At 41.5% G+C, this 17,365-nt stretch overlaps 1 pseudogene; it reads left to right on the forward strand.

Moving 5' to 3' along the window:
• The first annotated feature begins 12,177 nt into the window (after positions 1–12,177).
• On the forward strand, positions 12,178–12,291 carry LOC118997953 (uncharacterized; annotated as a pseudogene).
• The last annotated feature ends 5,074 nt before the right edge of the window (positions 12,292–17,365 follow it).

The following is a 17,365-nucleotide window of genomic DNA, read 5'->3' on the forward strand; positions in this document are numbered from 1 at the left end:
TAGAGCATTTAATCCATTTACATTTAAGGCAATTATCGAAAGGTATGTGGCTATTGCCATTTTATTATTCATATTTATATTCTTTTTCTTTAAAAAGTTCCTTTAAAATTTCTTGTAATATTGGTGTGGTAGTGATAAACTCCTTTAGCTTTTTCTTGTCTGGGTTATAATCAGCTAAAATTTAATTTAAAAACAATATCAAAATAACAGAACTTATATGGAAAAACTAAAAGCAGATGTATCTATCTTATGATCGTAATAAAGCAAGAAATATACACTGTACAAAATTTGATTGATTAACAAGTTGTCTTGTGTGGGCTTCTTCATAAAATTAATAAAGTGAATATATGTTGTTGAAATGTTCCCCAGCATTAACACCTAAGTCTGGTAATTTCACCTAAGTTTCTCTTCAGAGGACTGGCCAGACCCTATTGCATACAGTCTTGGCTATTGTCAATTAAGGTGCCCGAATCTTTCCCAGCCTGAGGCACAGTTTCCTTGGAAGCTGATTACTTCTGATAGAAGAAGTAGTTCTAACCCCCAAACTACTACAGTTGCTACCATCTTCGGGGCTGCATGCTTTGTCTTTTCTGTTAAATCTGTGAGCTATAACATCTGAGACTACTTTTTTCCTTTAAGTTAGAAGAAGTCCATTTCTGTTGTTTACAAACCAAGAACCTTAACTTAGAGCCATGTATCTTCTTTCTTTCCTTAAGCCTGGCTTAGGTTTTTGAACTGTTGCCACTCCCGCCCCCAACTCTTAAACATAGAATTATAAACACACAATAGCTGGAAGTTAGGATGGTAAGCAAGCAGTGTCTGTGAGGCCATTATACAAATGATATTGATGGGGAAACACAAGAGTTAAAATTTTTTAGCTTTAGTTATTTAGTTAGTAGACTTGATGATTAATGCATATAGAAACCCGTTGTTCCAGGGACTGGAATGTAGGACCAGACCTACCCTGACTCCAGGAGGCCCGGAGGCAACCCAAACTCTGTGGCCCAGGAGGACAGCATGTGATCAAGATGGAATCTGAGGCTTTGTGCTCCAGGGAGAAAACGTGGGGATGCAGGTAAAGAATAGCTGGGATGCCAGGAAGATCACCAGGCAACAACACGCCCCCTGAATTCTAACCCCCTTACTTACTCTTTTCTTCTCCGTATAAAAAGGTCAGCGTGAGATGTGATGTTAAGATGGTTTTTAGGGTACCTACCAGACCATCTTTTCAGGTCACCAGCATCTGAATAAAGCACCCATGAATATTTAATTTTTGTCTCTACTTATTAGTTCTGGTAGTGACAGGCGGCACAAACGCCGACTTTTCCAGTTTCATATTCTGGCGACTCCTCCTGGGACAGCTTCAGATATGAGATCTCCGGGAGTCTGCGTATTTGGTGGAGAGTCCTGTTGGCTGCCTGGACTGGGGAAGCCCCGGGGGGCAGATTTGGAGACTCCCTAGCAGCTGTCAAGCGATTTCACTTGGGAACTCTCCCTCTCTGACTCTTGGCATGACCCATCGCCTTCACTTTCTACTGAGTTGCTGTACTTTCTGGTTCAGGATTATAGTCCTAGGTTACAGTTTAAATCAGTCATCAGGAATTAAGGTGCCTTCTGGTTTGGTTTGTGTGACATTACAGAGCTCTGGCAGAATGGCGGGGTGGGGTGGGAGGAGAGGGGGCAAGAGGAGAGCCTCCACTCCAGGAAATAGTCCTTTGGGACAAATTTTAGCTTTTTGGCTGATTGGTTGACCTATGCTTATAAACCCTACTATTAAAAAGAAAATGACTTTTTATTGTAATCCTACTTGACTTACGTATAATCTGAACTCAGGAGAGCACTGGCCACCAAACAGGTCTTTAAATTACTATACTACATGGCAATTAGAGCTGTTTTTATCAAAAATCTGGGAAATGGAATGAAATACTTTATGTACAGACCTCTATGACTTTACATAATAAAGCTGCAAGATTAAAAAGAAATAGTTTAATGGTCCAGAGAGAAGGGACTTTGCCTGTGGCAGAGAGCAGAAGCTCAGAAGAGAGGGCCCAGGATGATCAGGACGTTTTTGCTGCTTCGAGCAGGGTCAGGCTTCCCACAGCTCTTCCAGCCCTGGGGGATCTTCTTCCTTACTCAGCTGAGGGGGCTGGAGGAGGTGAGCCTGTAATGGTCTTTCCATCCTGAACCCATCAGGGAACCAAATTTGGTGGAGGACAAGCCCCTACCAGGGCAGGACAATACCCTTTGCAAAGACTTCCTGTGGGAATAAGGCCAGAGGGCCAGACTGATGGATATTATTGGGCACACATTCAATTTTCTATATTGGATCTGTTACATTGGAAAAACTCAAATCCTCCTATAGGAAGGATCCTATTAAAATGACTTAGTTACACAAATTTTTGCCACCCACCATCCCAACTGGGCAGACACACAAGCCTTGCTGTATGTTTTGCTTATGGGGGATGAGTGGAAGTTGGTATTGGATAAGGCAGAAGAAGAGGCTTGATGACTGCACCGAGAAAATCCAGATGGAGCTCCTAACCTTACTGGGGCAATAACTTTAACCAAGTCCAGCTAGGATCCTAAGGAGAATGACCTTCCTCTCTTAGAGCATTGTAAGACATGCACCCTTGAGGAAATGAGGAAAGATGTTCCTAAGCAGAAAAGTCCGAGTGTAGTACAGGAGGTACAACAAAAGACCACAGAGGACTTCTCTGAATTTCTTGAAAGAATCTACCAGGCCTGTAGAAAGTATACTGATTTGGACCCACAAGCCCCTGAAAATATTAGAATGTTGACTATGACCTTTGTCTCTCAAAGTGCACATGACATCAGAAAGAAACTTCACAAGTTAGAAGGACGAATAGGCATAGATCCTTCCTAATTAGTAGACATTGCCTTCAAAGTTTATAGCAACAGAGTATAGAAAAGGGCCTGAGTGGCCACTGTTTTCTTGGAACAGGCTACAAGGCAATTCCATGAGGCACCGGACTCCCATGTCCCATCTAAAACGCTTGCCATTGGTCAATCTATGTATTGCGAAGGAAAGGGGCACTGGAAAAATGAGTGCCCCAAGTGAGGAAAAAGGAAGTCAGAGTCTGAGAACTTGGGAATTATGCTGGGAAAAAGAAATAGCTCTAAAGATGAAGGACGGGGCTGAAAGGTTCTGTCATCACAAGTCACCTCCCCAAAACCTCAGGTAAAACAGTGGGGGAACAAATTGTAGACTTTTTGATTGGTGCCCAAGCAACACATTCTGTGGTCAGTGTTGCTTGCTTGTGACAATCCCAATGTCTCCCTCAAAACTGTAGGTTAAATCCTGCCTCCCTTCTCCCAGAGCCTGACTTGGCTGCTGACTTAATCCTTATAAGCAGCATTTTGAACTCTGTATCTGATAGATTGCTTATCTCCATTTCACTTAGCTCTTTTTCTGGAGTTTTGATCTATTCTTTCATTTGGGCTATGTTTCTTTGTCTCCTCACTTTTGTCAGCCTCCTTGTGTTTATTTCTATGTGCTAGGTAGAGCTGCTTTGACTATGTGTCTTGGTCGTGTGGCCTAATGTAGTAGGTGTCCTGTAGGGGTCCAGCGGCACAGCCTCCCATATCACCCAAATTGGATACTTGAGGTGCACCCTTTGTGTGGGCTGAGTACACCTTCCTCTTGAAGTTGAACTTTGGTTGCTGTTAGCAGATAAATGGAAGGGATTTACCCAGGCCAGTCAGCTGCAAGGTCTGGCTGTAATCACTTACCACCAACCTTCCTCCTCTGTGGAGGATCAGCTGTACAGGGGAAGGGTGTTGGTGCTCTGACATGGTCTGTAGCAATCCACTGGGTGTGCAAGCCCCGGCATTTCCCAGGTGATGCAGGCCAAGGTCAGTCCTCACCTATGTTTTGCCTGGGTCCACCCTGCCTGTACTGTAAAGCAATTAAGATGGCTGCTACTTGTGTTGGGCTTAGAGATTCCTAGGTGAAGTCAAGCTGTGAGTCTAGGCTCGCTGTTGCTAGTGCCAGGCCTGGGGCTCACTGAGGCCAGCTGTTGCTTGTTTGAGAGGATTTAGGAAAATATGAAGCATGAGCCAAGAGCAGCCATTCATATGGAAAAGCAGCTTGCATGGGCCCATAAGTTAGCCCATAGGTGGGGCAGAGGCTCTGGGGATCTCCAAGGCAAGTCAAACAGTGTTAGCCAGGTTGATGGAGTCTCAGATATGGCACCAGCTTGCCAGCTCTGTTTGGGGGAGGGTTCAGGAAAGGGACAATGGTCTCTTTCCCCCCTGATGTGAGACACTGTGGCTTCTTTAATTCCACAGTTGTCAGACTTCCATCCAACTCCATTTCTGATAGTTCTGAGTGATGGTTGTTCTATATTTTAGTTGTAATTTTGATGTGGTTGTGTGAAGAGGTGAGCTGTGTCTGCCTATGCTACTATCTTGACTGGAGATTCACTTCCAGGTCCTCTTGCAATTCAGTGGTCCATTGTTCTTCCATTGCTTTCTTTACTCTGGTGTAATGAATCCAAGGTTTTATTCTTGCCAATTTCAGCAGCTGGGGTGGCAAAAAGTACATCCCAAGTTCCAGTCAACTTTTCTTCTGGTTGGCTTTCTGGGGATCCTCTCTTCCAAGTCTTGAGTAGCACGTTATTTCCAGGCTCAAAGGAATGTAGTCAATCTGTGGGGGGGAATATTATCTAATACAAGCAAGGATATTAATTATAGCTAAGGTCTGACTTAAATGTTGTACATAGTTCTTTACTTTCACTTCTTGATCTACATTCATATCTTTCGCCCCAGTTATAGCCTGCAATGGTCTCCCATACACAATTTCATAAGGATTCAATTGAATCCCACTTCAAGGAGCCACTCTTATCCTGAGCAAGGCAATGGGTAAAACTTATCCCAGTGGAGATGAGCTTCTTAACACAGTTTGGCTATATTTTTCTTCAAGGTGTGATTCATCTTCTCTACCTTCCCAGAAGCCTGAGGTCTCCATGCAATATGAGATCTCCACTTGATTTCTAAAAATTTACTAACCTTCTGAAACAAAGGCAGGTGCATTATTGCTCTGGATGTTGCCAGGTAGGCCAAAGCAAGGCAGTATTTCCTTCAGTAAGGTTTTCACTAATTCCGAGGATTTCTCAGTTCCAGTAGGAGAGGCTTCTACCCATCCTGAAAAGGTGTCAACAAAGACAAAGAAATGTTTCCATCCTTGGACCCTCAGCGTCTAAGTAAAGTCTATTTTCCAGTCCTCAAATGGGCACCATTCATGGTATCGTTTCCCTTCTCTCTTTTGATGGGGATCTGTCTCGGGGTTGTTCTTCTGGAACACAACACATCTAGTTATTACTTTTTGTATGACTTTAGAAATTCCAGGACCTGTGAGCTACAGTTTAATATAGGAGGTTAATAAGCCTCTTCCATAGTGAATGGCTTCATGCATGTGCTTCATGGCTAGCTTCACTAAATGTTCAGGAAGCAGTTTACCTCCTTTCTTATTCTTTCTCCATCTGTTATCAGGACCTCCTTCATCAAAACCCCAACTCTCAGCTTTCTCGAAGTCTGAAGTCAAATGTTTGATGTCAAATTGTGTCAAGTCTAGGACAGGTACCAAAGTCATTATAAATGTTTCTTTAGCAGCCTCTTTTGCTGCTTAACCAGCCAGGTTGTTTTCTCTGGCCACTTCAGTGTTCTCTTTCTGATGCCAAGGGCAGTGCATAACTGCCACCTGTGAAGGTACCTGGCCAGTTCTAATAATTTTAAAATTTCTGCTACATGCATAATCTCCTTTTTGTTGGTGGTTATAGTCCTCTTTCCTTCTAAATGGAGCCATGTACATGCAAAATTAGGAAAGTGCACCTCAAGTTGGTATACACGTGCACTCTTCTTTTGTGCAACATATCAGTAAGACCATAACCTACTCCATTATTATGATTGGGGATCTGTGGTAACTCTAAAGAATGGGGAGGTGTTTTCCTTAAAAGTCACTAATGTAGCTCCAGATAGAGAGCATATGACTTTTATCAACTGTCCTAAAAATTGCTTTGTGCTTTCAGTGGATGTGGAAATAAATTACACCACCACCACGGATGTATCTCATGCCTTTGGTTACCTCAAATTGCCTAAAGGATGGTTTCCAATATGTGGAAGGACTGTTTATTCCTATGTTCCAGCAAACAGTTCTGGGGGACCATGCACTCTGGGGAGACTGATGGTGTTTATACCTCAGAAGCCCCACCTGACTCTGGTTCAATGGGAACTCTCCCTCGCACCTGATGGTAGTGGTGATTTGCACTTTTTTAGCCCTGCTGAATACATATCTTTTATGATCATTGTAATACCAGTCATGATAACTTCTTTGAATATAGAAATAAGTAGATGAAAATAGTAGAAATAAGTAGATTACCCTGCACTATGGTAAAAGCTTTGAATGCCAGTAACACCATCAGTCAAGACCTAGGACAAGTTAGGGAAGCAGTGTTAGGAAATCCTGCAGCTATAGACTACCTTCTTTTGAGACATAATCATGGATGTGAAGAATTTAAAGGACTCTGCTGTTTCAACCTGACTGATAATTCACAGCTCATAGAGCATAAAGGAAAGCAAATAAATGAAGTAGTGTCGAAGATAAGCAAAGAAAGAGGCTCTTTGGTTTTAATTTGTCTAAACTAACCTCCTGGCTGCCTAGTATTTCTGGCCTTAGAAAAACACTTGTTGTTTTCATTCTTTCTATCTTTTTCAGTGTCACAGCTTGCTGTTGCATACAGTGTGCCCTCTTACGTGGATCTGCATTTAAGTGTATTCCTAACCCTCCACAAAACTTTCTAAAGCTAAGATACATGCTCAACAGCAAAATGACTACTTCCATATGAAACTAATCTCTTAGAAATAGGATAGTCAAGACTAGTAGTGGGGAATGATGGGGAAACTCAAGAGTTAGAAACTTTTAGCTTTAGTTATACAGTTAGTAGGCTTGGTGATTAATGTGTATAGAAACCTGTTGTTCCAGGAACTGGAATGTAGGGCCAGGCCTACCTGACTCCAGGAGGCCCAGAGGCAAGTCAACCTTTGTGCCCTCAAAGGACTGCAAGTGATCAAGGTGGTACCTGAGCCTTTGTGCTCCGGGGAGAAAATGTCCAGATGCAGGTAAAGAATTGCTGGAATCTCAGGACTGCAACTTTTATCTTACTAACCTCTTCCTGGAATTTGAACCCCCTGACCTACATGGTTCTTCTCCTTACAAAAAGGTTGGCTTGAGTTGAGATGTTAAAAGGGTTTTTCGGGTGCATAACCCACCGTCTTCTCAGATCACCAGCCATCTGAATAAAGTGCCTATAAAGATTCAATTATTGTCTCTAGTTATTCTTTGTGGTGTGACAGGCAGCACAGATGCTGACTTTTCCTGTTGCAATACAATGCTGGCCGGCAAGCTGCTCAGGTCAGCGAGCTCAGAATCAAGTCCAGACCTCAGGAAAAACCTGCGGCAAAGGGCCGAGGAGAAAAGGCTGGGGTAGTTAAAAATAGTTTTTCTTCTACCCTTCTATTAAACTTCTTCTGGCTGGACTAATAATCAAGTCAACTTGAGACAGATTGACAAGAGAAAATGACCAAATTTATTACACATGTATATTTGGAGGTTCCATAGAAACATGAGACTGGAGGACAGATTGGACAGTTATGGCTTATACACCATCTTGAGCTAAGGAGAAGAGGGTGAGGGGCTGTGGTTTTTGACTCAAAGAACAGGAAGGCAATTCACGGGGAGATAGAAAAGCAAATGTTTGGTAAATAAATGTTTGCTGGGCGTCCTTAACAGTGGGACACAGAGAGGCCTTTGATCAAGTGGGTCTTGCTGGGTGCTTCCCTATCTATCACGCTCAGTTCATACTGAGCTATAATTATCTGTGATGATAGCTCTCTTCCTAGAGCAGGTCCTCTCTCTACACTCTGTTAGGCAGTTGGAGAAAAGGTCAAAGTTGCTCTCTGAGACTTTTGTTTCTCAAAAATAACCAGCTTCAAACAATCCATATACCAAAAGGCATATTTTGGTGGCATACTCTTGGTCCCCTAAAGGCCTGGGATAAAAATTATGTTTACACAGCAACCCAGATGTTTAGAGCAGCTTTATTCACAGTTGCCAGAACTTGGAAGCAAACAAGTTGTCCTTCAGCAGCTCAAAGGATAAACTGTAGTACATCTAGACAATGAAATAACTCAGCACTAAAAAGAAATGAGGTACCAGACTGTTGCAAGACATGGAGGAACCTTACATTCCTATTGTCTAAGTGAAAGAAGCCAATCTGAAAAGGCTACATACTGCATGATTCATTCTGCAAAAGGCAAAAGCATGGACACTGTAAGATCAGTGGCTGCCAGGAGTTAGGAGGGAGGGTGGGGAGATGAATGGGAGAGAGCACAAAGAATGTTCAGGGTGGTGAAACTGCACTGTAGAATAATGATGAATACACGCCGTTGTACATTTGTCCAAACCCATACATTGGACACCCCCAACAGTGAACCCTAATGTAAATTTTGGGTGAGAGTGGACGTCAGATGACGACGATGTGTCAAGGTAGGCTCATCAGTTCAGTTAAAACCACAGGCCCAAAATGACATCACTTGTGCTAAAACCCATGATACCAAATTTAGATTTAATATCTGCTTTAATTGCATTTTCAGCCTGTCCCAGGAATATAATCTTAAATAATTAGCCTGGAATTTTCTGGTTAAGCACCAGTAAGGTAGTCTGTCACCTGGTCTGTCTCCATACCTCCCAACCCCAAAGAAAGAGGCAATCTGCATGATGAAAACCCTCCCCTTTTTCTTTCCCTAAAAAAAAGACATTTACACGCCCACAGAATCCTTTCTTTTTTTTTTTTTTGTTAATATCTCCCTTGCCTCAACCGAGTTTGTGTGAAAACCTTCTATTTTGTAAAGTCTCTTGGAGCACCCTTCTAGTTGCTAGATGGGATGCTCCCGATTCATGAATTATTTAATAAAGCCAATTCAATTTTCAAATTTACTTGGTTGAATTTTGGTTTTCCATCAACTGTAACAAATATACCACTCTGTGGGGGGTGTTGATAATGAGGGAGACTGTGCTCATGTGGGGACAAGTGCCTGGCCCTGAGTGGGCCTGCCTAGGGCCAGCTGGCAGTCTGTGTGTTCTTGACTTCATGTAGGAAAGATTTCACAACACGAATCCTGGTGACTGCAAGGGTACATTTATTAAAACTGGGGACAGTGAAACAAGAAAGGGCTCAGCATAGAAGAAAAAAGAAAGCCTAGGCAGGTCTGCTTTGACCCACTAAGAAATCAGAAAAAAGGGGCCTTGGAGACAAGTTCAGGGGTTAGTCTGGGACAAGCTGCTGCTGCCTGTCGCTACCTGGTGCGTGCCTGTAGGGAAAGAGAAGGGAACGGAGTGGGGGTGCTCCTGGGAGAAAAAGCAGATGCTGGATCCTCTGTCTTGAGGGCTCTAATCTCTCTTGTAGTGGGGATCTTAGGGTAGGTCTCGGGAGGGTTTCAGGAAACTGTTCGCCAATTTCTCACATGTGCTCTTTCAGGGTTGTGTTCTTCACTAACTGGTCATCACCATGAGTCATTGCCGCTGGTCCTGGCGCCACGCACCTGGTCTTGCTGCTTTTCAGAGCCTGGATCTGAAACACAGCCGAAGCCCAGATGTTATCTTCAGGGAGGTGAACTTCTGCATCTGGCTGTAAATTGCTTGGCCAGTGTGTTCAGGTATCTGTCTCAGTTTTTCCATTCCTCTTACCAAGAAGTTTTCCTAGCTTTTTGCTCTCCTGCCTCAGGAAGTCTGTACCTTTAGTTCCATTTTGTTGTGAACCTAAAAGTCCTATTAAAAAAAAATCTCCTGGCTGGGTAGCTCAGGTGGTTAGAGCATTGTCTCCATACACCAACCTTTCGGGTTGAATCCCTGGTGAGGGCACATAGTAAGAATCAACCAATGAATACGTAAATCAGCGAAATAACAAATTGTTGTTTCTTTCTCTCTCTCCCCCTTTCTCTAAAATCAATCAATCAATCAATCAATATTTTTAAAAATCTTTCCTTTCCTCAACAGTTCCAAACTCAGCTATGGTAGTAGTCTGGTTAGGATCAGCCATTACCTGTTCCTCCTCCAGGGAGCTGGGAGATGTCTGGAAACAAAGTAAAGACTCTTCTTTAAGAAGACTCTTCTTCTTTTAGAAGGAGCTGGAATTCCAGTAGCTTCTGCACAGGTTAGCTTCACGTGCAGGCACCCTGTGCGGCTACACAGTGCCGTGTGCTTAGAAGGGCACTGCATTGGGTTTAATGCTTTGCTGTCACCGTGGTAAACTTTTCATTTTTGAGTAAGAAACTACAATTTTATTTTTTTTAAATAAAAATGAAACTGGGCCCCACAACCGGGCCCTTCTCCACTACAGTGAATNAACTGGCCCCTGCTGGAAACTGGCCTGCAACCTAAGCATGTGCCCTGACTGGGAATCGAACCGCGATCGTCTGGTTCGCAGGCCCGCACTCAATCCACTGAGCTACACCAGCCAGGGAACTTTTCATTTTTGAGTAAGAAACTACAATTTTATTTTTTTTAAATAAAAATGAAACTGGGCCCCACAACCGGGCCCTTCTCCACTACAGTGAATATTACCAAACCCTCTGTCTCAACTCCTTGAGAAAGAATTTCATTGCCAGTGTTTAAAGTGCAAATGTCTGCTTCAATTTTGTGGTCCAAATGTATTATTTCAAGCATAAAGTGTGAAAAGATTTTCTTCATTATATGATTGGGAACTAGGTTGGAGGAAGTATAAACCAGAGACTTCTGGTTTCTCCAGTGGGGGGCAAATATTCCTGCAGGGAAGGGGTGGGGGTGAGGATGGAAAAACAAAACAGGATGGACACAGTAAAAGGTTTTCTCTGGTGATATCACTGTTCTGGAATTTGACCTGTTTAGCTTCAACTGAACGTAGAGAAATAAACGAAATTGCACCTAGAAGAGATTTTGCCTGAGAGTGAAAATGCAAGAAGTCTGCTTTGTGAGACTTTTAACTTTAAAGAATACAGATGTCTTTTCTTTGAAGAGAAACTTCTTAAGAGATTTGTGGAGGTACTGCCAAGTGCCTGGTTTGCAACTCTTCCTGGGTTATAGAGTACTTCTTTCTTCTTCCAAGAGTGTTCACCATTTTTCCACTCCTCCCCAGCTCAGACAGGAAGCTGAGATGGTACCCTCGGCATGATGCTCCAACCCAGTTCTAATGTCCTTCATTTCTCCTTTTCTTTCCCTCTTTCTATGTCCATCTCGTATATTACCTTTTTTCTGTACTGCCTTTTCCTCTTTCATTCCTGTTTCTCTATTTTGCTTAGTGATCTTAGGAAAATCTCTCTCCTCTCCCTCTCTCTTAATTTTATTTGTAAACACTAAACAACCTCAATGATAGTTAAGTTAAAGAATAGTGAAAATTTACATCCCAGGAAAGAGAAAGTAACTTTATACATATGTAGTAAAGAACCAGTATCTAACACACACAAAAATGACCAAAATCCTCCTCAGGAATCTCCTAAAAATTCTTTTGTTCTATTTCTTTAAGTCTTCTTAAATAAAAGTTAGCATTCAAACTTAAAAAAAACCCCACCTCATTCTATTTTCTTATATTTCTTATTCTGGCATTAATTTTTGAAAATTAATGTTTAAACTTTAAAAAGTTAATCTATACATACTTCTTTTGTTTAAGGTATTCATGGGCTCACCTCAGCACTTATAACCACTTCCCCACCCGTATGGGGAAACACATTCCATTTTGTAAACAGTTAACCTACCAACTCTCCAGACATAGCTCATTTGTAGCCAATAGGAGATCATTGACGGAACTCAGACTAAGCATAGGAATAAGTCTTATGGTTAGGGGCTAAAGAGGGTTAATTCAAGAAGGTTGGCAAAAAAGAACAAGAACACACACAAAAAGAAATTTGGCAATAAAAATAGAACAGCATTGTGGGCTATTATATTGGGAAGTTTTAAGTGAGTGAACATACATGTACAGGTATTTTCCAGATATGTTCTAAAATTTCTAATTCCTTATTAATTCTTCTATACCCTGAACTTTGGGATCCTCTTGTGGCCGTATCAGAAATGTTTTGGGTGAACCTATTAAATGCTTTTAATTATCAAATTTATTTAAAAGATAAAGAATCACTTCTCAGCCTTTTGGCTAATATTAGGTGTAGTATCTGTTCTTATCAGTGTAAAAGATAAAGATATTCCCAGCAAGAGTGCACTAGGGTTCTCTTTTCTCCATAACCTCACCAGCACTTGTTGTGTTGTTTCGTATAATGACCATTCTGACCAGTACAATGTGGTCCCTCATTGTGGTTTTAATTTGAATCTCTCTGATGTCTAGTGATGCTGAGCATCCTTTCATATGTCTCTGGGTCCTCTGTATGTTCGTCCTCCTTGAAGAAGTGTCTGTTCAAGACCTTTGCCCATTTTTTACTTGGTTGTTTGTCTTCCTGGAGTAGAGTCATCTGAGTTTATGTATTTTGGAGATCAAACTCTTGTCGGAGGTATCTTTGGCAAATATATTTTCCTTTATCGTTGGTTCCCTTTCCATTTTATTGATGTTTTCTTTAGCTGTGCAGAAGAATTTTAGTTTGATGTAGTCCCATTTGTTTATTGTTTCCTTTATATCCCTTGCCCTAGCTATTTTATAAAAATGCAAACAAAGAAAACCTTGGATAGCAATACTTACATCAGACAAAATAGAATTTGTTTTTCTGAGTTGGACAATAATTTCTTTTCAACTATTATTAGACAACACACAAAAATTATATCAGGTTTTAGATGGAATATGATGCAGCAGAAAGAGCTCCTACCCTTCACACAGCATGGACGGAACTGAAGAACATTACTCTCAGTGAAACAAGATAAACAGTGAAGACGAATACCATATAATCTCACCTATAAGTGGAACCTAATTAACAAAACAAACAAGTAAGCAAAATATAACCACAGACATGGAAATAAAGAACTGACAATAACCAGAGGGGTGGTGGGAGGGGATAACAGGGGAAAAGGGGGCAGGGTCATCAAGGAACATGTATAAAGGACACATGGACAAAGCCAAAGGGCGGGTAGGATTGAGGGTGGGCTATGAGGATGGCTGGGGTGGTGGTGGGGGTGGTAGGGGGAAAATGAAGACAAGTGTACTCGAAAAACAATTTAAAAAGAGAGAAATCTGAAAAATATGAACAGTAGCAAAGACAAACAAAAAATAAGAGATAAAGATATATAAAATATTAAAAAAACATTAGAAATGTGCTTTTCTGATTTCCAGTTTAAGATAGTAAAATAAGTACATGCATTTCTCTCCTTTTTTAGCATCTCAGAGAAATGACAGGAAAGTGTTAGAAGAAATGAGTCCATCACAACATTGGAAAGAAGGCAGTTTGACGGCAGACTAGAAACTCTAGAAACAGAAAGTGGATGGAACCATACTAATTGGTTTTCCTATCAGTTCCACAACATACCAGGAAAAAGGTGAAGACAGAAGCTGGTGAATCCCTAGAGAGGCTGCAAGAATCAAATAAAGCAATATATCGAGAAGGAGAGGACTAGGAAGTAGCAACTCATGGAACTAGAGTAGGCGTGCCGGCCCCCTTTCAGGAGTGGCCTTCAGTGTCAACAGGTCTCCACACCTGCAGCAGCATCCACGCTGACACCTACCTTACAGACTCCGCAGTGCTGAGCTCTGTCTGCGGAGTGGCAATCTCACTGCTGGGACCTGGGACAGACACCTGCAGGGTGGAGGACTGTGGCCATTAATGGATCGTGTCTTTAGATAGCTGAAGAGTCAAGAATAAATAACATGCGCACCTTTTAATTTAATTTTGGAAAATTGAACATCTTACTTTTTTCACGTTTCACAGACTTCCTGATATAAAATTTCTTCTGAAACTTGTATGCTATTTTTCACTTGGCAGGGGGTATAAATTTAGGGAGTGCAAATTTACTTTTTCAAAAATGGCGTAAAATTTTCCCTGAAACAGTTTGGCCCATAAACTTCTTTCATTAATTTTCTAAGCAATAAATGTTTAAATGGTTCAACCTATGTAAAAATCAACCTGGCTTATTACCTTATTTCTGTTTTTTATTGAATTCACTGGGGTGACATAGGTTAATAAAATGACATAGGTTTCAGCTGTACAATTCTGTAATTCATCGTCTGTGTATTGTATTGTGTTCACCACCCTAAGTCAAGTTTCCTTCAGTCACCATTCGTCCCTTTACCCTCTTCTATTTCCCTCTTCCACTTTCCCTCCGGTAATCACCACACTGTTGTCTGTGTGGACAAAGTTTTTTTGCTGGGGAGAGGGGTCTTAATTGTTTCACCTTTTACCTTCTTTTTTTTTTTTATATTAATCCTCACCTGAGGACGCTTGCATTGCTCTTAGAGAGCGAGAGAAACATTGATGTGAGGGAGAAACAGCGACTGGTTGCTTCCTGTAGGTGCTCCTAGACCAGAGATCGAACCCACAACCTAGGAATGTGCCCTGAACCGGAACTGAACCCACAACCTTTCGGTTTGGGGACAATGCTCCAACCAACTGAGCCACATTGGCCAGGGCATTATTTCTTTAAAAAAAAAGAAAAAGTTTAGGCCTTAAGATGCCAATCTGCACACTCACCTAAGCAATTTGATCATACTTCCATTAAGTAAAAACCATAGTCTCAATAACAGCCCCAGAGTAACAGTCCCAAATGTGAAAAATGATCAAGTCAAAGGTTGGTAAAGAAAAGATAATAAAGGAGCATTTAAAATTCTTAGTATGATCTTATCCAGTGATTCCACTTCTAGGAATTTATATAGTGAATATAAGAAGCAAAATAATTATGTGATATTTCCTTGTTACTTTGTATTCCTGTACAGTAGGGGTTAGCAAACCTTTTTTGTAAAGAGCCAGAGAATGATTCAGAGTTTGCAAGGCAGATGGTCTGTCTGTTGTCATCACTCATCTCTGCAGTTGGAACCTGAAAGCAGCTATGGCTGTGGTCTAGTAAAACTTTTTAAGGGCACAGAAATCTGAATTTCAGTTTTTACATCACCAAGTAACTGTTAATACTTCAACCATTTAAAAATGTAAAAACCAATCTGTGCCGCATAGGATTTAGCCGAAGGGCTATTGTTTGCTGAGCCCTGATCTACAGCATCATTTTTTTTTAAAAAGAAAAGGCTGCATGGATTTCCATTCTATAATTAATTCACTGCTGTAAACATTACTAGGATAAACATTCTTTTGTAGTATAGTTTTACACACATTCTTAGGATAACTTCTGGAGGTAAATTATTTGGGTCAAAAGGATACACAAAGTGCTATGTAATATTACACCTCTTTTTGTCATCTTCCTTTTTGACTTATCTTTCTCGTTTCTTCACCTCTGCTTTTTATTACACTCTCTTTCAGTTCTAGTTCTTTTGCTTTCTCCCTCTTAGCTACGTTTTAACATACAAGGCCAGTGGGCATGTCACCGAACCAAATGATTTTGTCCTAGCTACTCAATTGAAACTGAGAAAGGCTAAAAAGTTGATGGTGTTGCTGTTCCTACCTTCACTGAGTTTACAATGAAAGATAAATTACCTGATGTAACTTCACAGCAGTGGCAGAACAAAATTTTTATGACGACACACAAATAAGAGAGAAAAAACAGGATTGTAAATATTTTCATTACTGTTTATATGGAAGGAAAGTCCAAATATTAGATTCTGTTTGGACTGGGTTTGTCCTTTTAGCTGCCAACCAGGATAAATGTAATAAACCACGAGCAAAGCACACATTTCTCCTATACAGAACATCCCCAACAGATACATGTTAAATCTTAGTGTTTTTCCCCCCATGAAGTCTTCTAATTGGCTGTCCTTGACTTTTAAACAACCTGAAATTTATACACCCATCCTGTATTAGTCTGCTTAGGATGCCATTACAAAATACCATAGGCTGGGTGTCTCAAACAACAGAAATTGCTTTTCTCACAATTCTAAAGGCTGGAAGTCCAAGGTCAAGGTGGCTGCACAGTGAGGTTCCAGTGAGACATCTCTTCCTGGCTTGCAGACAACTGCATTCTCACTAAATCCTCACATGACAGAGAAAGAGAGCAAGCTTTCTGGTGTCTCCTCTTATAAGGGCACTAATTCCATGATCATAGCTCATCCTCACAGTCACATCTAACGCTAATTACCTCTTCAAGGCTCTACCTCCAAATACCATCACATCGAGGTTTAGGGCTTCAACATGAATTTTGGGGGACACAAACATTCAATTCATAAGACACCCAAACTTACCTATTTTGTGCCAATTTCATATTTAAGTACCCCAATGGATGAACATTTTGAGCAATCACATAGCGTTGCTACCTCACAACCAATATTTGCTGCCTTCTCAGTCAATTAACCAGTATGTGCTCAAATCATCTATTATTTGTATCTAACATATCATTACATTTTACTCCAATGACTGGACAATGAAAAAAAAGAGTGCTAATGCTTGGAATAAAAACCATTAGTCTTATAAATTTAGTATTGAGGAGATGCCTTTTTTTCTGCCCTTCAATTTACAAGTCAACTATAACTCAACATAGTATTCCCTGTTCAACACACAAAAATATCTGAAAGAACTGCAAAAATGTCTGAAGATGCAGAAGACTGGAGTAGGGGAGGCAGGGTGGGTAGAAAGAAAGGGATGGTGACTGCAGACTCAGTTCAGGGCCCATCAGTGCTCCAGGGAGTGTGGTAGCAGTGAAGAAGTTGGGCTGCAGCCTTCACACTACAGCCTGGAATGTAAGCCAGGCAGAAGCAGAGTTCTCCTGGAAAAAGCACCGCCCTTTCCCATGCCCCACTGCAGCAGGCCCTGGTAGAAGTGGCTGGTAAGCCTTTAACAGTCCAGCAGTGCCAACACCCATTTCTGGCAGGGGGGTAGAACCATGAGACTGCGAACTTGCCTCCACTGTCCCACCCATCCTGGCAGAAGTTGGTAAAGAAAGCTGAGACACCCCAAACAGCACAGCAGTGCTAACAGCCATTGCTGTCAGGAGGGTGGAGCTACAAGAACACGAACTTGTCTTCTTAGCCACATCCATCCTGACAGAGCCAGGCACAGAAGGATGACATGCCTTTAACAGCCATGACTGGCAAAGGGGTAGAACCACAAAATCATGAACTTGTCTCCCCTGATCCACCCATCATGAAAGAGCCTGGTAGAGACCGTGGAGACACCTTCAAAAACACAGTGGGACCAGTGACAATTAGTAAAATGGAGGTAGCACTCGGACCATACAATACTGATTCTCCACTATTCACACTGCCCCACTAGTGGTGTCCCGCAACTG

Source organism: Sturnira hondurensis, unplaced genomic scaffold, assembly GCF_014824575.4.
Source record: "Sturnira hondurensis isolate 20B ecotype Veracruz unplaced genomic scaffold, ASM1482457v3 Scaffold0013537, whole genome shotgun sequence".
Taxonomy (NCBI): Eukaryota; Metazoa; Chordata; class Mammalia; order Chiroptera; family Phyllostomidae; genus Sturnira; species Sturnira hondurensis.